The following is a 25,301-nucleotide window of genomic DNA, read 5'->3' on the forward strand; positions in this document are numbered from 1 at the left end:
TTTAACCAATCTAGAGTTTCACGGTACAGTGTTTATTGCAGTAAGATGTTTGTGCTCAAATGCAGGTTATCCTGCTGACTTTGTCGAGCGCGCGCGTGCACACAATGAAAGAAAAGAGAGACTAGCTCTGTCACTGAGAATCGATTGCTCTGATAGATGGGGTCTATTCTTTAACTGAACTAAGCTCCGATTGCTAGCGAGTGCATCAGTGTGGTCGGGCCTCCATCTCTCCGGTAATTAACTTCAGGCTTCACCTGTTGTGGCAGTTTGAATCGGAGTATCGTCTCGCGCCATCACACACGACACAAGTCTTTCCTCAGTCATCTGCCTGTGAGCGTGTCACCAACTACAGATCTTTATCCAAATGGTGTTCTTGGTTTCAGCAGTTTGTTATGTAAATATTGGGGACACAGACATCTAGCAAACACGTCGGTGTGCTAATGAATATATCTCTGGCATTTATTGATGCCATTGTTGAATCACTATTTACCATTGGACAACAAATTTTCCCGGGCAAATTTGAAAATAAACGGAAACATCGCATCAAGATGCAAACCTGGTTGGAATGAAGATGACTTCTGTCTGAGACTTGCTTCATCTACACTTCTTCTCTGTGACTGTTTAAAGTGAGTATATTTATCTCTCATTTAGATGAGTAGGCTATTCTGGCGAAGGTGTGTATAAAATCTTTTTAGTTGTCAAATCTTTCATCATGAATTTTGATATTCTAATGATAAAAACTGATTCCATGAAATCACTAAACACAGAAATCTTACTACATTTATGAATGAAGAGTGATAGGCTATGCTATACCAAATGCAGCAGAGTGCTAGTTGTTGTGCAAATGCTAATAAACTAATCAAAGCACCTTGAAAGTAGCGGTTGTTGCTAGATCATACATGGTTGCGGCCGGAAGTTAGAGGAAATGATTGAAATTATTTATTAAATTTCCCATTAATTGTATTTACCCTAAACCCAACCGTCACAGTAACGTAAACGCAGTAGTTGTACAGAGTATTATTTATGTTATCTATTAAATTACCCAATAATAAATTCTGTTTTTAAACATTTACCCCAACCCTTAACCCAGCCGTCACAGTACTGTTAAAATATTAATTATTGTTATACAGTGTCATAAACATGGCTGCTACATTGATGTGCATATCACACTTTCAGCTAAACTTGTATCCTATCTAGACTTTACCAAAAGTAGCTGATTTTGTTAAGCTATCAAGGAAAAATGTGTCATTAAATGAAAATAAAACTTGAATTTGAATATATATAAAATATATATACATCAAAGACAAAGGTACAAGACCTTTAGGTGTTTAATAGCTTAAATTAGTTTTCCCATAAAGTATTGCTAATGACACATTCGAAATATAAACAATGGACAAATAAAAAAACTATTCCTTGATCGTATCAAGATTTAAGTATTTTGAGAAAGTAGGAAGACAGCTAAGTCCGAAATCGCATACTTTCATACTACATAGTGCGCTAAAATAGTATGCGAGCTGAGTAGTACATTAGTGTATGTCCAAAATCATACAATTCGAAAATCAGTATTCGAGAATTACGCGCATGACTTACTACTACCGGCGAGATTCTGAAGTGTGCATACAATGCTACCTTTGTATACCGGCGCTATCCTTTGATGCCCCGTAATAGAATTCATGAATGAGATTTAAGTGACGCAACTGATGTGGTAGGTCACATGATGATGACAAAAGGGCGAATGAAGTACTGTACATCCAAGTTCCTTTCATACTACTGGCATTCATACTGTATAGAATGTACTTTTCTAACGCCCAAGTAGTAAATTTAGATTCAAATGCACTGAGAGGGGTTTGGCTGCAGACCTGGTGCAGTGCAATCTGAGCTGCATCCAATGCTTTTTATTGGGCTCACCTAATCCCACCCCTAACCCTACCCATCACAGTGACGTCACTCGCTCCATTGAGTGCATTGAGTCTGACAATGCATCGTTGAGTGATGCAATCTCAGCTTGCATCATAAAGGCTGCATCCAGATACTATTGGATGCACTACCTTCTGAGTATTAGGCGTTTTCGGACGCAGCCTCTGTTACATCCTTCGCAGTGCTTCATGGGAGTGGGCGCTAAAATATATTTGTGTTCTTTGCTCGCTGCCACTCTCATTTTTGCCACCATTGATGATATATCTCTTCAATTCAGAGACAATGCTGCCCTGTCATTGACAAGTTTTTATGGCACTCTGTTTTAGATCTATTACAGAAAAAGAAATCCTAGCTCACATCTTGAAAGAGTCATAGAACTTCAAGGTCTCATTTGACCGAAATATCAGATCAGCGAAAGTGTAGATCAGATCAGATTGCACAGCCTGATCACACAAGGAACATAACTGTTTTACGTTTTGTCAGTTTAGTCCGTACGAATTCATTCAAATTCAGTCAGGTAAAAATGTATCATTTTGAAAAGGAAGCATGTCACCCAACTAGTGAGGGGTCGTTCTTGAACGATTCGTTCATTTTGAACAAATCTTTTGTATGATTCGAGAGCGACCAGTCCTTTCGGAGTGATTCGTTCATATGCGCACGCACACAGTTGTGCAGGTGGAGCAGAAGATTAGTTCCTTTTTCGAGTCTTCTATCGGGTTTGAGTCGTTCATTCATCGCGTGAAAGACATTTGATTCGTTCATTTCTCGAGTCTTCGAATTTGATTCATCTCTCTTTACATGCCACATGATGAATGACCGACTCAAAAACCAGAAGACTCGAAAGGTGAACAAATCATGGCTCCTTTCGGCTCCGACTGTGTGCATTATTTAAGCTTAACTTATATGGGTCTGTGTGGCGTGAATGAACCACTCAAATTTTAAGACCTGTCAGAAGAGGTGAGCTAATAATCAAAGACAAAACACCAGGTAAACAATAGGTGCTCTTTTTCTCTTTCTTATAGCATTCTAGTTATGACTTGTTTGTAGTGTGGTCAACGTCTGGGCTAGTTGTAGATGAGTTTGGAAGCAACTTGTAACATTTTAATAATATTTTGGCAAATTGAACGAAAAAAATGAGTGACCCTAAAAAAAGATTTGTTCATCTCAATAATCAAGACTCAAAGGTCTGAGTCAGTAAAATGATCTAAACTTCCCATCACTAAACCCAACCCTGAACCTAAACCCAACCATCATTGGAGGATAAGCAAATCATACTAAATTGTACAAATGAGATCTGACAAATTTAAACAAATTAGCCACTATATCAAAAAGTTACAAATTGCGGTGGGTTTGTGTTGGATTGCATGCAAAAATTGGGAGTTCTATAACTTGCCGACTTACTTCCTTCTTCATCAGGGCTCACCATTGTGAAATGATTTGCCCCATTGATCTAGAAGGTATATGTATTATATACTATTTATGTCTTGAAAATGCACAACCTTATGTATTTTTGCTTTATTTTTAAAATAGTTGAATAAAACTTGTTTTTGGTAAAAAAATAAAATATATTCTAAGAGCTTTCAAATTTTGATAAAAAATCATAAAATATGTTGGCAGTATGTGGCATCTTCAAAACAAACTGCTGGGAAATTGTTTAAAGAGGGTGGTGTAATTTCCCACCATCATGGGTGGTGTAGTTTGTAAAATGTATTCATCATTTAAAAAAAAGTGAAATTTAAAAACCTTGCTGTATTTCTACTGGTACATCGCCATTTTTTACCAACCAAAGTGATTTGAACGCATGCGATGCTTTACTTGCTGCTGTATAACCTTGTTGTTACGAGAAGCAGAGGACAGTCCGGGTGAGTTATGACTGATCCTTTGCTGTCCTACAGATTGATGGATAGAGTGAATGTTATATGTTGACATTGAGAGACACATTTGCATATCATCTCATGATAGAGTCTAAAAATAATATTTGTTATTCATTCATTCATTTATTCATTTTCTTTTCGGCTTAGTCCCTTTATTAATCAGGTATCGCCACAACAGAATGAACCACCAACTTACCCAGCATATGTTTTATGCAGTTAATGCCCTTCCAGCCACAACCCAACACTGGGAAACACCCATACACTCTTCTATTCACATACATACACTAAGGCCAATTTAGCATAATCAGTTCACAGATGGCTCATAGCTTTAGACTGTAGAGAAAACCAGAGCACCCGAAGAAAACCGAGGCAAACACGGGGAGAACATGCAAACTCCACACAGAAACTGACCACGCCGGGGCTCAAACCAGCGACCTTGTTGCTGTGAGACGATCGTGCTACCCACTGCCCCATCGTGATGCCCAAATAATATTTATATGTATTAAAATTCAAGATTAAAATGACATTCACAACCAATTAGTTTCTTTAATATGACATATGAGTAAAACACAATATTTAATGGCGGAATTAATGAATCCAATTAACATTAACCAATGGTCCTGCATGGCCTAGGTGACATCATCAGAAAATAATATCATTTAAAGTTTTTATATTTTGAGTAAAGATGACTTTTTTCTTGTCACAATAGGACTACAGTAGTAACATAATATAATAAACAGGGTCAGTTTGGATTTCATGCTGAAGTTGTAGTCACATGACTGCACCACATACACTTTGACACTGAATGAAGTTATCAATGGGTAAATCAGTCTTTGTTATACTTATAATTTCTCAGGTCTTGTTTTCTTTGGCTGGCTCTTGAGCATTATGTAAGTGTCAAATGCACTGGCGGGGGTTCTTGTGACCAGATGTAGTGTGTGAGAATGGATAGAGCTCAAGAAGGAAAACAGGGTTCGTGAAATAATCAACAGAATGAGAGAGAGGAAAGGAAGATTAAGAGAGAAAGTGTATGCGCTCTGCCTGAGGGCCAGACAGTGCGAGTAAACACTGAAAAATTCCAGATACCATGTTTTGAGAATCCAGAGGGAATTTTGTGGTTTAAATGGCCTAAAAAACAGCTCAGCTTAAACTCATAGGGGAAGTGAATTAACAGGCAGAGAAGAGGATTTATGCGATTTATTATAGGCACATGTTTCAGTCTGAGGACACGGCACAGTGTGCGGCAAACAAAGACTAAGCACACACACAGACTTCACGAACATAACCACAAGCAATCAGGATCTGAATTTTAGGATGGCCTGCAATAATAAAGAGTACAAGATGACAACATACCCAAATAGCGTTCCATAATAAAACAAGAAGTTGTTTTAACTAACACGCTTTGTACTAACGTTTTCCCTCCCCCAGGATTTGAGAATAATCAATTGCATCCTAAAACTGCAGCACATGTAACTGGCTTTCATGGCCTCAGAATTCATAACTCTAATTTCTTTCCATTAGTGGGTCAATGCAGCGAGAAGCAGTACCAGACTTTTATTTAGGACACGTTTTTACCTTCCCATGATCCCCTCTGAGATCCAGCCTGGTATGGCGAGCAAGTGAAAAATGTGTTTTATTTTTACCGATACATTTATAAAGGCTACAAACTTTGTAGATGTCTTGGTATACAAAACTAAAACATTTAGAAGTCAGGTATTTCTATATATTATTAAAAACTATTTTGCAAACCTGATCAAACTTAGTGGATTTGACAGATTATCATGTTATATATGTAAGATCTGAAAATGTTACAACCACCATTGGCGCAGATCTGTAGCTCACCCAAGGGTTCATTTAAACAGCAGCATTCATTCATTTGCCTTCGGCTTAGTCCCTTATTTATCAGAGGTCGCCACAGTGGAATGAACCCCCCAATTATTACAGCATATGTTTTTTACGCAGTGAATGCCCTTTCAGCTGCAACCCAGTACTGAGAAACACCCATACACTCTCACATTCACACACACACTTGATGTATGAAATACTGTTTCCATGTCTAAGCCGCTGCTCATTTGAATGAAGAAAATATTAGTTTTTTTGGCCACTTCATAGTCATATTTCACATTAAAGTGAATATTATATAAAATCATGGTGTACACCTTGCTGCATCTCAGACAATATTTTAAATGATTAAAAATTAATCACTATCTGGCCATCGAATGTTAGGAATGGACATATATATTGAGATTGTGATTTTCGAAAGTTTTACATCGTTTTGTAAACGCTTGTTTTCGCCATTTGTTGAGTCCCCCCATACAGTTTGATAGAGTGTTGGACACGGAAGCGACTACGCATGATGTCACATTGGGGTTGAAATGGCAGGACGTTGGATGGCGGAAGGGTGTAACGGACGATAGTGAAGAGCGGGGGATGTGAACAGGGGATGGTGAGGAGGGTGGTTGAGGGGGGATCAGTAAATGAGGTGCTGGATCAGATTTCAGAGGTGCCGGATCTAGAGTGTTCATGACCCTTTAAAGTCACAGAATCCATATTGAATCCAAATTTTTCCATCCAAAATATTTGCAAGAAATTTGACCAAAAGTTGTGTCAATTGCATTGATGTGCTTCCTTCAAAATTTTTCACAGTTATAGAAGAATTAGGATTAGGTTACATTTTTTCAAATCTGTAAAAGACATTTTAGAGGTGTTTTGACAAGCGTACAAGCGAAAGCCAAAAATCCAGAATGTCATCTCTTTAATCACAGAGCACTTGATGACAAACCAAATGCGGAATATAAAGACAAAATGTGGCGGACAGTTGAGAGTTGTTTTCTGTAACCTATTGTATTGCTGGTTTCAGTGTATGGCGTACATGCCAATGTTTGCCAAGTGTTTTCCAGCAGGCTTCCCTTAAGAGTTGTACTCTAAGTATTGGGTTGCAGCAGGAACTGCATCTACTGTGTAAAACATATGCAAGAGTAATTGATGGTTCATTCCACTGTGACAACCTTAAATAAAACAGCGAATAAGCCAAAAGAAAGTAAATGAGTCAATAGATTAAGTAGTATGCAAGATTTCTGTGCATGACAACTTTTTCAGATATCAACATGAAAAAAAGCATATGAAAAAAGCATCAGATTTCAGTGTGCAAAGTTGAAATTGAAATCTGTTTTTAAAATTAACATTTTTCAGGCCCTAACATGTAGATGTTGTGTAAACGAATGCCTTAAAAACACATAAATATTGCATAATAAACATCAGAGGGGAAAGCCCAGATGAATATAAATTATATAAATGTGATGAATAAACTTGAGTCTGATCATTTTTAATGTGATAAGAAGATATGCGCATAAAACTGTGGTGAAACATTTACTTAATGAATTTCTTTATGCAGATTAAAAAGTCTTGATTTTTGCCTCAAAACACTGGATAACAGCTAAACAGTGCAGCAATCTTATTGAACACCATTTCAAATGTTTCATTCATTTAATTTTCTTCGGCTTGCTGGCTTTACTCATCAGGGGTTGTTCATTATTATTTATCAGCAGAATGAACCGCCAAATTATCCAGCAAATGTTTTACATAGCGGATGCCCTTCCAGCTGCAACCCAGTACTGGGAAACACCTGTACACTCTTACATTTATTTACAATAAATAAATACAATTTATTTTATTCAATTCACCTATAGTGCATGTTTTTGAACTGTGGAGGAAACCCACGCAAATATTGGGAGAACATGCAAACTCCACACAGATATGCCAACTGGTTCAGCCGGTACTCGAACCAGCAACCTTCTTGCTTTGAGGCAACAGTGCTAAACACTGGGTCACCATGTCGCCCTCAGTTGTTTCAATTATTCCTAAATGTTTAAGCAAAAGTCCATTATCAATATTATATTGTGTAAATATCCTCCAGATCTGAAGCGTTTATTCCATAAATGTATTTAAACTTATTTTATATGCATTGTTATTAATTTATTGTGTCAATTTACAGTAAAATTACTTTTTTTTGAAAATATTGAATGGAAACTACCTCATTGGCTTGAAATGGTTGAAACATAGGGCTCTATTTTAATGGTCTAGGCACAAAGTGTAAAGCGCAGGCCGTAAAAGCATGAAGGGTGTGTCCGAATCCACTTTTGCTATTTTAAGGATGGGAAAATACGCTCTGCGCCGTGGCGCATGGTCTAACAGGGTTGAGCTTATTCTTTTAATAAGTTGTAGGTGTGTTTTGAGAATAAACCAAACAGAGTCTCATCTTCCATTCCCTTTAAGAGTCAGTTGTGTCGCTCCATGGTGCATTTGCTATTTACATGGTGGACTTTTGTAAGTGGAAAAAGAAAACAGTTAAACAGACCATCTGGAGGATTATAAGCCTCCTCCATTCTACCTTTACTTTCACTTTCTCTCTTTCGTGGATAAGTACGCTCTCCACTGAAGACATTTAATAGCCTACATAATTCATTTTGTTTGTTAGGCACAAAGATTTATTTCAAAACTATTTCTAAATTCAGTTCTAATGTCCAGCAAACGAATAAATGAACAATGATAACGAAGTGTGCTCAAAAAAACTGAGCTATATCCAAACACATGTCCTATGGCCTATATGATCCAAAACCTGACAGGTGGGCAAATCTAAGCTTGTTTTTAATAAAACAAAAATAAAAATGTATATAATAAATAATACTAATGATAATAATAACATTATACAAAAGCAAATTGTCGTGAATAACCTAAAAAAGCCCCCCGAGATGAAGACATACTGTAAAGGCAGTGGTTTTTATATTTGTCTAGAAAATAAAAATTTTGTAACATTTCAATTCTTTAATTCTTTTTCATTTGTAAAGATACTTCTGTATTGCTCTACATCCTGCGTGTTTAAGCAAGGTTTAAGCAAGGTGCACAACTAACGCACTCTGCGCTGGAATTTAGACCTGCTCTCAGCTGGTCTATCGTGCAGTCTATTTTAGTTCCTCAAAACAGCAACATTCCAGCAATGCACCTTAACACACCTTTTTTCCAGACCAGAACACCCATGAGTCTACAAAATGGCGCAAATGGATTTGCTACTCATACAATGTGGTGGAAAGCAGGAAAATTAGGGTTGCATTGGTCTGAAACTAGCAACACATGTATGACAGGGCCCATACTTTTGTGCACATGTTCTGTAATGTTAAAGGGCCATGAAACAAACTGAAACCGTGTCTTTTTTTAAAAAAAGGAGACGAGCAGCAAATCCACATAACACCATGTCCAGATTCAAAAAGCTCTCGGGTAAAGAAAAATGTTCCTTACAAACATATTTTTGTCGCTTGTTAGCAGACCACTGTAATCCACACATGTGGGTCCACACGTGAGCTGTGCACCCATCGCGGGGAAATGGAAACAAAACCTTTGTTTGGGTACATTTATAAACACAACACTGACGACCCAACACTGTCACCGAACAATTCGTCTACTACTTGTTTGAATTATAGTTGGCAACACAAGGTGTCGTCTCTCTGAACACTGTAACAATTAAAAGGAGTCTTCAAAGCTTTATCATGCATATAGATATTGCAATAGAGCGCCTGATTGGTAAGAACCAAGTTTTTCCTCATGAATTAATAAACAGAATTGCTGAAAACTCAATGACGTCACTTTGTACTGGCCGGAACAAACAGCCAATCTTCACGCTGGAATTTAAACAATGATTTCATCACCATGACGCAGCTTCAAAATTAATTTTTTCAACCGGAAGAACAAATTTGCTCAAAACAACGCAAAATCAACACATTTTCACATGTTAGCTAAATATATGTGTCCTAATAGTGTTTTTTTTTAGCAACGTGGGACACATATATGAATGTCAACATTTAAAAAAATCCCTTAATGTAAACAGCACAAGGAACATTCTGCAAAATATCTTCCTTTTTTGCTCCATGAAAGAAAGTCATTAGGATTAAGAACAACAAGAGGGTTAGCAAATGATGACACAATTTCAGCTGAAGTATTTATGCCTTTCAAGAGGTTTTGCAGTAATGTAGTGTTTGTTGTTGTTGTTTTGAAGGCATAATTGGACAAGGAAAGGATCTTGCAAATAAATGAGATGAAAGTTCTCTCTCCATGCGCAGCTGCAGAGAGGTCTGGCCAGTTGGCAGGGTGCCCGGGCCATGTCATGCCAATTAAGTTCATCAGCTAAAAGTCTTCCATCTGGGAATGCCGCCTGTTACAGACAACATTAACCCCTCCCCGATGCATCCCGGAAAAACACAGCCCGAAAAAAAAAAGGATGCAAGGATTCTTTCCCTTTGACACTTTCTTTCTCTCCATCCTTATCGATCTCCATCTCTTTTTCCCCTTTGAAGAGATTTGATTTGCTTTTGGTTTGATTCCAGCATTAACCCTTATTGTTTGAAACCGCGTTGGATTACAGTGTTCAAATAAAAATGGCTTGTGGCTATGTGCAATTGGCTATTACAGATCACAATCCAGCTAAATAACTCCATCTGGTGGGAGTCTTGCATTAAAGAGGCAAATCAAAATCACAAGAGTGTTCAGCATCACCCATTTAACGCGCATTGTGAGGAAACTACAGCTTGAATGTACTATACCACAGTGCAGCTGTAAAATGACATTTCAGATCAGAATGTTCTCTTAGCTGCTCTTTCAGTCGACTAACACTTGAAGAGGAGACGGGCCTGGTGGTCTCATTTGAGATTTCGGTCTGCTAATTATATAGGAACCAAGCATCTCATTGCTTTCATGAGTGGGGGCGAAAGTGTTAACTAATTATGACATTATCACATTGACAGTGAATTGCATGACAATTCAATGCAAGCGAGTGCAACAAAGACTACCAGTGGGAGTGAAGATATTGTTTACCGTCAACTAAAACACTCCTTCTTTCTTTCTGATATAGCAGTCTTCAAGTCTCTTTTCATCCCTCCCCCCTCATCACCTCTTTTTTGTGACACAAACAGCTTTTGATGCCAGTGACCTGTTCTCCGTTGGGCCCTCGAGGGCCTTCTATTCCAGCTCTGACTGAAATTCACACTAAATATTGTATGTAGAGAAAGTTGGAGCGTAGGATTCTAAATCACATTTATATTCAGACAGTTTGAGACTGTCTGTTGCGAATGTTCATAGGCTGCACTGCTGGATTGCGCGTCGGTTATACACTCTCACGCACACTCATACCTGAGTGTCAGGTAAGGAAATATCAGACGGGAAAAAATAACCTCGGGCACTGCTTTTGAATGACTGCCATTCTGAAATATGAAGGAATGGAAACTTCAATTCAGGCTACATAAATATCAGATGGAGTTTGAGAGGAAATCTTTTATTTTAAAGGATTAAAGTTGTAATTTCCCTCATATGTGTAACCATGGTTGTTTTTAATTATGGTTCTTGGGATTTAAAGTGCATAAATAAACTATAATTTTGTATTGAAGTGGAGTCAAAGTGGGTCAAGCTCTTAACCTTTAATATACAACTCTTTTTTTTTTTTATTGATGTCACCACAAGTCCAGTTAATTTGTATGTATATATATATATATATATATATATATATATATATATATATATATATATATATATATATATATATATATATATATATATATATAGTGCAACGATACGCATATTCGTATTGAACTATTCGGTACGAGACTTTCAGTTTGGTACGCATTACAAACTGAACGATTCAGACTAATATCTTAAAAGATAAAAGAGAATAAGTGTACGAAATATAATGTTTTCAGTGCAACAACGCTCAACAAGGCATCCCAAATGACGTGACAGGCAACTTGCTGCCTTCCCCGCCTACCTTTAAACACTACTTCAGTTTGGCAAATGCCGCACTAGCTCACAAAATGGCTATAACGTTAATGTAATCCTCCTATAACCAACAGCGGGTCTGGCGTTTGGGAGCACTTTGGTTTTAGTACATTTATAGCTGTGGATATGAGACAGGGCTCGAAATTGCAACCGGAAATTTGATCTTTGCGATGTCAAAAAATATCTGGGAGTGCATAAAATTGATGTCGTATGACCAGTTTTCAAAACAAAATGTTCACCGCGTGCGCTCAGAATCAGGAGGCATTCACACATTAAGCATTTTTGCACCTAAAAAACGCCAGACGCAGCGCTCAGGAATGGTTTAAAACAGGTGACATGTCAACTTGCAGTAAACAAAGCCCGAAATGCTTTCCTTCAAGCTCTTCTTATTGGCCCACAGCGATAAAAACAGAACGCGAATGGATTGGTTAATATTAGCTGTCAACCACTCAGTTCCAATGACAGAGAGCTACAGCAGTAACGTAAACGAAAACATAAAGGTCTGGATAGGAGAGAATGAAAACAACACTGGCAGATTTAGCTTTAGAAATCACCTAAAGTTACAAATAACGGCACATCTGATTAGTCATCATGTAATGAATGTCAATCCAGCATTTACACTTAAAAGACAGATAAAAGACTTCCAGTGGTTAAAGTCCGTTATGAAAATGACTAAAGCATTCACCGTAGAGCTAGTGGGACAGAGTTTTTAGGTAACACTGTTTGCCACTAAATTTACACATTTTAAGCACGAGATGTTCTAACATTATTTAATCTTTCATTTAATCATCACAATGCTGTCAGTCATGCGACTGATATACCGCGCATTCACCATTGCCAAAGAGCAGCATTCACTGATATTAAACTAATATTGCAGCTCATGAAGACCATTACTGCTATTAAGATGATGTGTGCAAATAATAAGTTATATGTCAATATCAGTCACCACCCGTGAGAACAGCACAGTTATTATTGTTAACTAATAATAGAGCCAGTAAATTAAAATCCGAGAAATCCTCTGTTTTTTCTGTATCGAAAACATACTGAACCAGGACCACTGTGTCGTATCAAACCGAACCCTGATTTTTGTGAACCGTTACACCCCTAATATATATAACAGGTCAAGGACTATTAGCATGATTCACTTGTGATAGATTCCTTCAATGCATTAACATGAGACCAGAAGCTTCATGTGAATTGTACTGAGCCGACAAAACCACATGAACAGAGTCCAACCTGGCCAAGCTCTCAGTCTTTACACATTGTGACTCCAGCCTGCCTAGAGTCTGCCATACAACCGCTCCAGTGTTGTAAAGAGACCACACAATGACCACATGCCGTTCACCAAGCCACCACTGTTTGGCAACAGTCAAGAGTACAGCCTTGTGGGAAATCATTTGGATGAGGAAGCAGGATGGAGGCGTCCACTAGAGACTCATTCAGCAGTGCAAGCTCCTCCTACCATTTTTTTTAAGCTATATTATGACAGGAGAATATAGAAGGACAGAAAGTGAAGAGGGGTTGCAAAAGACCTAGAACTCAAACCTTAAGCGCAGCCCTGCTACTACATTGCAGACTGCTGACCGCATGGTTATGTGACTGCACTGCATTTATCATATCATTTTCAGAGAAATACCTACTGGAGCTGATTGGTTTGTAACAGGGTTATGTGACATCCAGGCTTTTTATTTTCCTCTAAAGCACTGTTAGCCAACTGTGGTTGCGAGCTACATTGTTGCCAAAATAGATCAATGATTTCCGATGCATTCAAAAATCACATACTTCCCTAAAATGTAGTGTGTAAAAAAAGTTGAGTTGTACTTCCAAATTCATAGTACAACCCCAAAACAGAAAAAGTTGGGACACCTTGGAAAACACAAATAAAAAAGTAAGTAGATATTTCCAAATTTACTTTGACTTGCATTTATTGCAAACAATTTGAACACAAATCTGGAAAAATTTCAATTCAATTCAATTCAGCTTTATTTGTATAGTGCTTTTACAATGTAGATTGTGTCAAAGCAGCTTCACATAAATGGTCATAGTAACTAGAACAGTGTAGTTCAGTTTTTTAGTGTTTAAGTTCAGTTCAGTTCAGTTTAGCTCAGTTCAGTGTGATTTAATCATTACTGAGAGTTCAAACACTGAAGAGCAAATTTATCGATGCGTAGCTCTACCAATCCTGAACCATGCGGGCCAGTGGCGACAGCGGAGAGGGAAAAAAAACTTCACCTTATGGGAGTGAAGAAAAAAAACCTTGAGAGAACCAGACTCAGTTGGGCACGACCATTTTAAATTCTCCGCTGGCCAAAAGTCTTGTGTAGAGCTTCAGTCACCGCGGTGGAGGCTGGAAGCTGGCCTTAGCGAAGACTCGTCTGTCCCTGGAGCGTCGCTGGAATTAGACTCATGTTCTCCACTCCCCATGACCAACAGCGCAGCAGCAGCTCAGGATATGGAAACCTTGGGATCATCTCGTCGCTGGTCTTGGATCCAATCAGTGACTCCGCATAATCTGAGGACCTCGGGATGAGTATCCCCAGGTGGAAAAAGAGGGTAGAGAGAATAATTAGCATAGCTGCTGTTCATAGTGTATCTATCATGTTTGATATCATTTGAAATGTCTCAGAGCGTCTCAGAGCGACTGGTACAATGGTCTCATTCCCTCAGAACTAGACACAATCAAAACAATAAATATATAACTTCAGGTATCTTTTGAACCACTGTGAAGGGTTTGCCTTTCCTATAGGCAAAAACTCTTCCACTAAATGCAAATGCCTTTTGTTATTCTACACACCCCCTTCCTCGAGGGGATTCTTAGATTTACTACTTAAGGGAAAGTTTCTAAATGTTCGACGCGATTCTGTTATCCAGATCAGCCCATAGCGTGGAACTTCTTGTTGAAAGTCAGGTATGTATCTTTTAATCTTGGATTTATCTTTGAGAATTTGATGTCTTGTATTGATCGTTTATGAATGTTAGAGGAAACAAAATAACTTTATCAGTGTTTAATAAATGGAGTCAGATAAAACGAGAACAAATATATTAATATACTAAACCACCTCATACTAAAACTGGAGTCAGATATGAGTTTAATTTAAAGTAAATCAACATTGTGCACTGGAAAGACCGAACATGCAGTGAACCTTCGTCCACCAGTAGCCACTATTATTGGACTAACTGGCTGGACCTTACAAGTACCAAAGTACGTAGTTACATCCACAAATGCCAGTTAAAACTGCACTGTGCCAAAAGGAAGCCCCATGTTAACAGTGTCCAGAAGCACCGTCAACTTCTCTGGGCTCGGAGGCATCTAGAGTGGACCACCAAACAGTGGATACTTGTACTGTAGTCAGACAAATCAGTATTTCAGGTATTTTTGGGGGAGAAATAGCCACAGTGTGCTCTAGACCAAAGAAGAAAAGGATCGTCCAGACTGTTTCCTGCAACAAGTCTAAAAGCCAGGGTCTGTCATGGTGTGGGGTTGTGTCTGTGCCCTTGGCAAAGTTAACTTGCACTTCTGTAATGGCACTTTTAATGCTGAAATGTGCAAAGAGATTTTAGTCTTCTTTCCTATGTGTGGATACCCACTCATAATTCAACAAGTAATTGCAAAACCACATTCTGCACACATTACACAGTCCTGGCTGCGGAGGATGAAGAAACAGGTATTTGACTGGCCTGTCTGCAGTCCTGACCTGTCTCCAATAGAGACTGTGTGACACATTTTAAAGCGCAAAATGTGACAATGAAGACCCCGTACTGTTGCCCACCTCAAGACTTGTTTGCAGGAAGAACGGGACAAAATTACACCTAAAATCACTTGGTGTTGTGAAAAGGAACTGCAGCATTACAAAGTGGCAAATACTTTACTGTTCCAACATTATTGAACTATTATTGGGTTGTATTTGAAAAATAATAGAAAAGTAAAAAAAAGAAGTACCTGTATGATCTACTACTATCAGCGAGATTCTGATGTGTGCATCCAATAAACACTTTACTCTCCCATTAGGCCACAAGAGAGAATTTAAGAATGGAAGTGAAGCAACACAACGGATGCAGGTAGGTCATGATGTGATAACAACAAATGGAAGATACAGTATGTCCAAATTCCATTCAGACTTATATTCATAATATATAGAACAAACTTTTTTAATGTTCGTTAAGTAGATTTGTTATTCTTGTTTGTTAGGTAGAACTTATTATTAGTGTGCAATTTTTTAGATGAAGTTTTGTGTTTCCCAAAACCAAAAGCGCCAATGAACATTTGCTGATTGTACTTACCACACAAGTCTAGGGGCTTCACATTTAGAGAAAGAAGAGACAATCGGCAATGGGCCTAGACACTTGTTGAGGCCTTCAATAAAGTCCAGGAGGCCTAGGACAAACATCTTCCAAATTGGAGCCACTCACCATCACTGAAACGTGAGTTCCACAAGGGTGACCACCTCCCCAAACCTTGCTACTAAGGTGGACCCAGTAATGCCATTTTTACTGAAAAGAAACAAGACAGTTACAACAAGCTAGACAACCTAGCTCAGTTGTCTGGAAGATGTTTGTCCTAGACAACCTAGACAACTGAGCTTTTGGAATAGAAGTCACAACATGCAATGTTTCTTTGCACATTGTTATTATTTAGTTGAAATATTAATATTCATTCATTAATATTTCCTTCAGCTTAGTACCTTAATTATCTGTGTTAACCACAGAAAAAAACTGTTCCAGCATATGTTTTATGCAGCCACAATCCTGTACTGGGAAATACCCATTCACATACACAATCATATACTACAGCCAACTTTTTTTTTTAACCAAATTCAACTATACCACATGTCTTTGGACTGTGGGGAAAACCGGAGCACCGAAAGGAAACCCACACCAACACGATGAGAACATGTAAACTCCACAAAGAATGCCAACTGGCCCAGCCGGCACTTGAACCAGCGACCTTCTTGCTAACCACTGAGCCACCATGTCACCTTGGAAACATTAATATGTGCATGTTAATCAACAAATATTTTATTTGTGTTGGTAATCTTGAATCAAAGTCTTTCCGTCTACTTCCACAATTGGACTGGCGGTCATCCTCTGCTGACATCAGTTTTATATTCTTAACTATGCCTCTCTCACCGTTAGTTTGCTATGAGGGAATGACGTACAAAAAGAAACTCAAAATTTTGTTTCAGTTGGAAGCACATCAACATACTGAAGTAAAAGTCTCATCAACCTCCGGTCACTCTTTTGGAAACACAGCCCATAATTGAGAATGACTTTAAAATGTAATTCATGGAAAGTTACGGAAGATGGTGGATGAGTGACAGATTAGGTGTAAGAGCAGGTACAGACTGGAGAGGTGAGAAAGAGTTGAAAAGTTGAAGCAGAGACAGACAGTGGCAGATGGAAAGAACAATATGGAAAAGAGTGACAGATCAGGAGAGGAAGGAGTGGGTAGATTGACAGCGGTCGGCAGAGGGAGAAGGGCAAAAGGGCAGTATTGTGCCGGTAGCCTGAGGTGTTTTCCTACTTCAGACGCCTGATGGATGGAGGAGGCGGTAAACGAATGAATAAAGAATGAGAATTTCAGATGAAAGAGCTCTCCAGGAATAACAGATTCTCTTCCATCAACACATCCAGACTGAGAGAGAGATAGAGGAAGCTTACAGTTCAGAGAAGTTTCTTCTACTAACTGATCTACAAATTTTTAAAGAAGAGTTCATTCAAAAACGAAAACTCTGTCATAACATACTCACGCTCATGCTGTCTCAAATCTTTCTGAATCTATCTGAGAAAATGTACTGAATGAAAAATAAAGCAGCATGAACAATAAAAACAAACACAAGCGATTGGCTAAGTAGCTACTTAAACAACAAACCAAGCATTCAGAATAACACCATCAAGATTTTATTATACTAAATAAACATATTTTAGCAGTTCCTCATTCAATCAACAAATTGTCAACTCAGTTTTCCATGTATAATATCATTCAAAACTTTGTTAGATAAAAATCTGTTTTACTTACTGTTCAACAAACTGTATGTTGTCATGAATGTACAACTTTAAGGTAACACACAGGCCAACACAAGCATCAAACACAAAGCTCGACCAGCAACCAGCTCTTCAACTCAATGAATTGCAGATCACTAATGACACACAGGTCTCTTATTAATGTTTTTAACTTTAGTAATTTAGTTAGTAAACTAGGCTTTGTGGTTAGCACTGTCGCCTCACAGCAAGAAGGTCGCTGGTTCAAGTCCCAGCTGGGGTTTGCACGTTCTCCTTGTGTTTGCATGGGTTTCCTCTCGGTGCTCCATTTTACCCCACAATCCAAAGACATGCGCTATACTGTAGGTGAATTGGAGGAACTAAATATTAAGTTGATAATCAAGATGTTACCGTTGTCTGTTAATGTAGATGTTATGTACTTAAGAGTCCAACATTAGGCTGAGATAAAAGTTAATCGCCATTGCCTGCAGTAATGGTGGAACATTTACATAGGTAAGAACAACAACCTTAAGTGAGGAGAGACAGGGTAATAATTGAATATCCTTACCTTTCTTACTGTGTTATTTGTAAATGAACAAAATTATTTAACATTTTTATTCAAGGTGAGAAGCAAACAAGCTTCTGTTATGTACCATAATGATTAAGTATCATATTTCTGTCCAGAACGAATAGCAGTAAAGTTTCTATTAGACCAAAAATATTACAAAAGGTTTTCAAAATAATAAAAGTATTAATGAACTAATCATAGAGAACCAAGGGAAGAAAAGTACCCGAAAGGCAGACAGCTGGAATGAGTAACACCTAAGGTGAAACTAACTAAAGAAAAGGGTGGAGAGACTACTTGGACTAACTTTTTATCCATACAGAGTAAATTGTAGATCAGTTTAAAACTAACTAACAATAATTCACTTAGGATTAGAGGTAGCCAGACCTTTGTTTATATAAAAGCATTCTAAAAGTTGACAGAATAACCAATTCAATTACACTTAACCAAAATATAAACGCAACAGATCTAAACTTTTTCCATTTGTCTAAATCTGTGTTTGTGAACTATCTCTTTTTTGCAGAGATAATCAACCCACCTCAGGTGTGGCATATCAAGATACTGATTAGACATCATGATTATTGCACAGGTGTGCCTTAGGTAGGCCACAAAAGTCCACTCTAATATGTGCAGTTTTATCACACAGCACAATGCCATGTTGACTGCATAGCTGCATCCGAAACCGCATACTTCTATACTACATAGTATGCTAAAATCAGCACGCAGCGCTATCCCATAATGCCCCGTGAGAGAATTCATGAATGGAAGTGAGGCGACGCAACTGACGCAGGTAGGTCACGTGACCATGACAAAATGGCGGATGTAATACGTCCGAATTCCATTCATACTTTTTTTTTACATTAATACTGTAAAGAACGTACTTTTCAAACGGCCGAGTAGTACGTTTAAATTGAAATGCAGTACCTACTGAGTAGTAGGCGGTTTCGGACGCAGCCCATGAATGTCCTCCAGGGCTGTTGCCTTTGAATTAAAGGTTCATTTCTCTACCATAAGCCATCTTCAAAGGTGTTTCAGAGAAATTGACACTACATCCAACCAGCCTCACTTGTAACCAAACCAGCCCACATGCAGCATCTTTACCTCCAAGATCATCTGAGACCAGCCATCCAGACAGCTGTTGCAATAATCGATTAGCAGAACCAAAGAATTTCTGCACAAACTGCCAGAAACGTTTTCAGGGAAGCTCATCTGCATGCTTATCGTCCTCATCAGGATCTCAACCTGACTACAGTTCGTTCACACAAGCAGTGACTTTGTAGCTGCCTGCCGCTTTGGTGGAGACCTGCTGCAAACGCAGTTCTGTGTAGGTATATACAGCACAAATATAACCATCCACTGAGCAAGCTGAAAAAGGATTACATGAGCTCTACTGGTGCTCCTATTAGCTGTAGTTCAACAAAGTCACTATTAATTTGCATAAAGTTAAAGGATTCTCAACTTTGTCGCATCACTCAGCACATCCACCTGGTCGCCAACAGTCGCTGTCACTCATGTAAACGGAGGTCGCCGAAAGTCGCTCACTCTCCGTTGAAATAAAAGGTCACTTGCTGCTTTGCCGCTGCGAGTCGCTCGTAGTGTGAATGAGGCTTTAACCAATATGAGTGGGCAAATGCTTACATTCGGTGGTGTCAGAGAGGTGTTCTCTTTAAGGGTAAATTCTGGTTTTTACATATGGGCAAGCATATTGTTATGGATAACAATCATAGGTACATGATATTAATGTCATCAAACATCTCCATTCTTGCATGGCCAGAATACTCACCGGACATGTAAACATTGCGCATGTAGTGGATGCTAGGGACTGCTGTAGTCGACAGCATGTTCCAGGTCCTGCCAATATCCAGCAACTTCACATAGTCATTGACGAGGAGTGGACGAACATTCCACATGACGCAATCAACAACCTGATCGATTCTAAGGGTGCTTTTACACCTGTAGGCCGATTGTTTTGTTCCGAAACAGGGATGAAAAAATTGTTACAATGTTGCGCTTTGTTCTTGGTTCGCTTTTACACGGCAAAGTTTCTAAACAGAACAAAATAGTGAAAACAAGTCTTTTAAGAGTACACTCTCGTCACATTGGTCTCAGGGACAGTCCCACTCAGCTGTTGTGGATTCTTATTTAATTACGATGATGAGCAATAAGACTTTATAAGCGAAAAGCTGCCCTTTTATTTTGACACCCACAGATATCGTCACCAAATATAAATCAGAGGTACGACCTTCTCATACAGAGCCTTGGCTAGAATTATGCATTAGGCTTTACATTATAGAGAGAGATAACAGATAAACCAAGACTGCAGTTTGGTCAATTTTTCCTAACAGATGAACAGCTCTCGTTAATAGTTCAGAATGCTTTCACTTTCGTATTTGACATGAAACGCACATGTACCTGTAGGAATGACATCCCGCCCTACTCATAATTCTCATTCCTTTCATTACATGTCCATAATACACTGCGATATAGCCTGGTTCGTTGGACCGTATTGCTTTCTCACTACAATCGATCCGCTCCAGAGTTTCAATCGAGCTGAGACCACCTTTTACAGGCAATCCTGAACCAATTAATTTAGCGCAGATCTGAGCACGACTGCTGGATTCACATATGCCAAACGAACCGCGCTAACTGGGGAAATGCGCCAGGTTCCAAAACAAGAGTCTAGGTGTGAAAGCTTTCTGGTGGTCAACATCAGAAACTGACTAGTCATTTTTGTGATGATACATTGGGGCTTCTTGCTGACCCCTGAGTTTCCATCAAAGGTCTTCTGACTGTAACTGTACCTACAGGTAATTTTAGATCCTCTTTGATCTGTTTGGGGGTGGTGTTCGGCGGGATCTTTTCCATTAGGATTATTCTTTGATCCATTATAACTTCGGTTGCTTGTTTCAGGTTTTTGATGCCATTTTCAAACATTGGAGATCATTTTCGATGAGTATCCTTAATTTTGCCATACGTTTTTCCTCCTCCAATATTTTTTTCTTCTTAATTTACTTTTTTTATTAAAATTTTTCATAATAATTCAGAAAATGACACATTGCTGACCGACCTCCTTAATAAAGAGCAATTAATGACAGCTGTTTTGTTTTCACAGAATGAAAGAATCTCAAAGTCTACAATGCTACTATTTTAAACACATCCCTTCAAATAATTCAAAACAAGCAGCACACGATACAACATCTAGTTTCTTTTCCTATTACATTAAATCATATGCATTACACAAGTCTCACAATTACTAAATACAGTGGATATAAATTTTTACAGCATTTTAAAACAATTGTATATATAAATATGCATCCTGGCAGAACCAAACCCCAAAAATAGCAGTACCTTTCTACTGCATTATGAGATAGATGTGTGCACAACCAGGAATTCATTGGACTTCAGTATATTTCAAGGCCTCACTGCTGCTCTCCAGCCCAATTCTATTGTTTAGGGCAGTGGTTCTCAAACTTTTTTCACCAAGTACCACCTTAGAAAAAAATTGTCTCTCCAAGTACCACCATAATGACCAGTATTAAAAAAAATTGCGCCGTAGGCCTAATTAAGCAGCTACAGCTGTGCAGAGTTTGAAAACGAGGCAGATTAATTCCTATTATTAAGAATATGTATAAAAAGTAAAAGGAATATATATAAATTATATAAAAAATAAAAAATATATATAATATATATAAAAAGTAAAAGGAAAACTGCTGTATTTAAATCTAAAGTATTTATAGGAGCCTATTCATCAAAAGCTGGAAATGTTGCTTGGACCTCATAAATATAGGCTATATGGCATATTCATACACTTTCTGACAAATCTTGAAATATATGTTAAATGTTCATATGACAGGGTTCATACAGGCACAGCCTAATGAAAATCAAGGAATTTTAAGCACTTTTTCCAGCAGCTATTTTTTTATTTTTAAGACTGACATGCTATGTATTGAAGATGTATGTATTGAAATGTATTCTCAGCAACCCATAAAATATTGCATAGGAATTGATACAAATAAAAACCATTATTGATAATAATAATAATAATTATTATTATTAATCATATATTAATAATATAATAAACCTGCACTAAATGCTTGTGAAATATTTTTTGTACTCAAGTAAAACACTATTACACTGCTAAAATTACACACATTTTAGTAAATACAACTAATATTAGGTAAAAGTACAAAGTACTCTTTTAAAAAGTACTAGTTGGTTACTTTTGAAAAAAACAAAATCAGATTTTCATTATGAAATCACTTTGAAGTGTAAACCTGATTGAATGGTTTAATTGCTTAAATCCCAAAGCTACATGTATAGGAATTTGCACAAACAAAGAAAGTATGGTCCATTTTTCCTTTCATGACAATTAATCTTTTTCAATAGCACTGGTAAAACTACCACATAATCTTTAAGGCCATAGAGACACTTTTTGCCCATTTTTTAAACAATATTTTCAACCTTTGAAAGGTTTATTTAGTATATGATGAAAATATTTAAATTTAGCCTTTTATTTACATATTTTACACTATTTTTCTTTACAATATGGCAAATTTGTTTCTTAAATAGCTGTACATCACATGGAGATTTTATTTTACACTTGATCTTAAACTAAAATACAAAGTACAAACTTAACAAAAAACACAAGTACACTGTCAGTAAAAAAATAAAACAAATGACTTTATTTTACTTGAGGTATTTGAAATATGACAACAATACATTTATCAAAGCAGTGCTTTAACAGCCTTATTGTTATTTTTAAATAAACAATAAGCAACAACGGATTGCTTTGACCTGTAATGATTTAAGACAGCTATACAGCTAAATGTGTAAATCACACAAATACCTCATCCGGAAACATTTCCAGCATAATTCTTTTGTCGTAAAGAAATAAAAAAAGTTCCACCTTTGCTAAAAGTAAGTTTCACTTCACAACACAGCCAAATAAGAAGACCATTAGCATTGTCATCGATCATGTATCAATCCATTTCTAAATATTTGATAACTTTGTCCCTTGACTAAATTTAGTCAAAAGTATTCAAAGACAAATAATGTCTACTTTAATAGAGAACAGATCACGATTGTGTTCAATCTGAGCACACACGCGATCATGAGAGGACTTGCAGTTCATTTGAAAAAAGCTTATTTAAGAGCTCGCATATCTGTTTTAGTGATTTGCGTACATGAATGCGCTTTCATGTTAAAATAAAGCACTCGCCACCTTTCCAGAAATGAGTAATTGCGCAATACCTCCATTGCCGCGCCGCCATTCAGACAGTATAGAGGAGTGACAGGTCAGAGGCGAGTCGACTCGCTGTTTGAGAGCGAAACGTGTATGAAGATCATCAAATAGGCAGGAAATATGTCCGCGGTTTAATCACTCTGCTAGACATCTCGATAGTGAAAACATCCGAGAAGCATTATTCCAACAACACATTTGTTTTTAAGTTGTTTTTTCTGTCTCTGCGACACAGAAAGCCTTTGTCCCGCCCTTACGTTTTACGCAAAAAACTAAACAAGGTCGACTGTGATTGGCCAGTTTTCATGTCAGTCAAATCACGCTTCAGAATCAATTCGGAAACTGATTTTCAGCAGCTTATGACAAATTGCACTAAAATAAACATTCTAAGCACAGCGCTGTGATCGTACGCTTCACAAAAATGCCAAAGCTGATCACATCGATAATATAGTTCACATCAAGGGATTAAAAATGTTAATTGTTTATTTCATTATTTGGCGATTCCTCCGCGTACCACTAGGAGGAAGCCCGCGTACCACTAGTGGTACGCGTACCACAGTTTGAGAACCACTGGTTTAGGGGATGTTTTTCTTTTTCTTTTTCTTCCAGAGATAAATGCTCTCAAATCTCAGAGCTGTCGGCCAAGCAGTGCTTTCTATTTACAGGAGAGGTAGAACGAGAAAAGGAGGAGTGGATGGATGAGAAGAGAGGAGGATTAGAAAAACAGTCTGACAGTCCTTCTCTCCCATGGTTCAACTCAGTCAACGGGAAGCGAACAAGAGAGATATCAGAAGACAAGAGGGTAAAAAGAAAAATGAGCAAGATAAAGATGACTATGCTGACCCTCTCTGGAAAGAAAGAAGGGATGGGGTAAAAAAAGGCAAGCGAGAACAATGAGATGATGAGTTTGGAGCAAGCCTGAAGGAACAGAACAAAGAGAAGGAGAGATGGATGAAGAGAGAGAAGGACTGACAGGCCACATGAATAAACTACAGCTGGATGTGTCTCCATTATCACACAGTAAGACATACACAGAGAGAGAGAGAGAGAGAGAGAGAGAGAGAGAGAGAGATTATCATGATTAATCAATGGCCGCTCGTCTTTTAATAATCACCCTTTCACATGTGTATTTTCCTATCCTCTACTCAAGAAACCTGCCGACATCAGCAGAAAATGTCAGGTCACTAACCTTTTTTCATGTATTTTCATGTTTCATTTGAGCCTATTTTAAGTTTTGTTGCATTATTTGTTAGGTTTATTATGCATTTTATTAATCCATCATGTAAATAATTTAAACTTTAAAGTGACAAGCCTTTATCTAAAAAAAGTTACATGTAAAAATAATGTTTAGGCATTTTTTTTATATACAATACTATTTTCTTAATACCATTTCTTTACTGAGAATCTAGTGAGAATATCACACAACCCATTGATGAGGCTTCTGAATTGGATTGTAGCCCATTTGATTTTTAGATGGCTAAATGTCATCTGGACACATACCCATTTTACAACGCGTATGCTTGCAACTTTATTTTAGCCTACATCTCTTCATCCATTTTAATCTTTAAAGCTGGCTTGATCTCACCGGGCTCTGTAAATTGATCACAACAGCTTTTAAGCATTAAAATCATTGTGCTAAACGCCGAGAATGCGACGCGAAATAAACAAAAGCCTGCCTTTCTAACAGCGTTCTGACAGAATATAGGCCACTTTCATATTTATTTAAGCGCTAGGCTCAGATCCAGAGAAATCCTGAGAGACTTTGAGACAGAAAGAGAGAGAAAGAGGTTTTACCAGCAGCTGAAAACACCGAGACAAGGGCAGACTGTCATTCAAAAACCACAATCACGAGGGAGAGGCGCGGGAAGAAAAAAAAACGCCACTGAAGATCACACTGGCACGACTGAGT

The 25,301-nt window shown here is 37.9% G+C and overlaps 1 protein-coding gene across 1 annotated transcript in view; it reads right to left on the bottom strand.

The window, feature by feature from the left end:
• Window positions 1–25,301, bottom strand: part of tle2b (TLE family member 2, transcriptional corepressor b) — a 117,095-nt gene extending 91,794 nt beyond the window's left edge. The window contains exon 1 of the mRNA XM_073937810.1: window positions 25,187–25,301. The gene's annotated coding sequence lies outside the window, so the exon portion shown is untranslated. The remainder of the gene's footprint in view (window positions 1–25,186) is intronic.

This window comes from Danio rerio, chromosome 22 (genome assembly GCF_049306965.1).
Source record: "Danio rerio strain Tuebingen ecotype United States chromosome 22, GRCz12tu, whole genome shotgun sequence".
NCBI classification, from domain to species: Eukaryota; Metazoa; Chordata; class Actinopteri; order Cypriniformes; family Danionidae; genus Danio; species Danio rerio.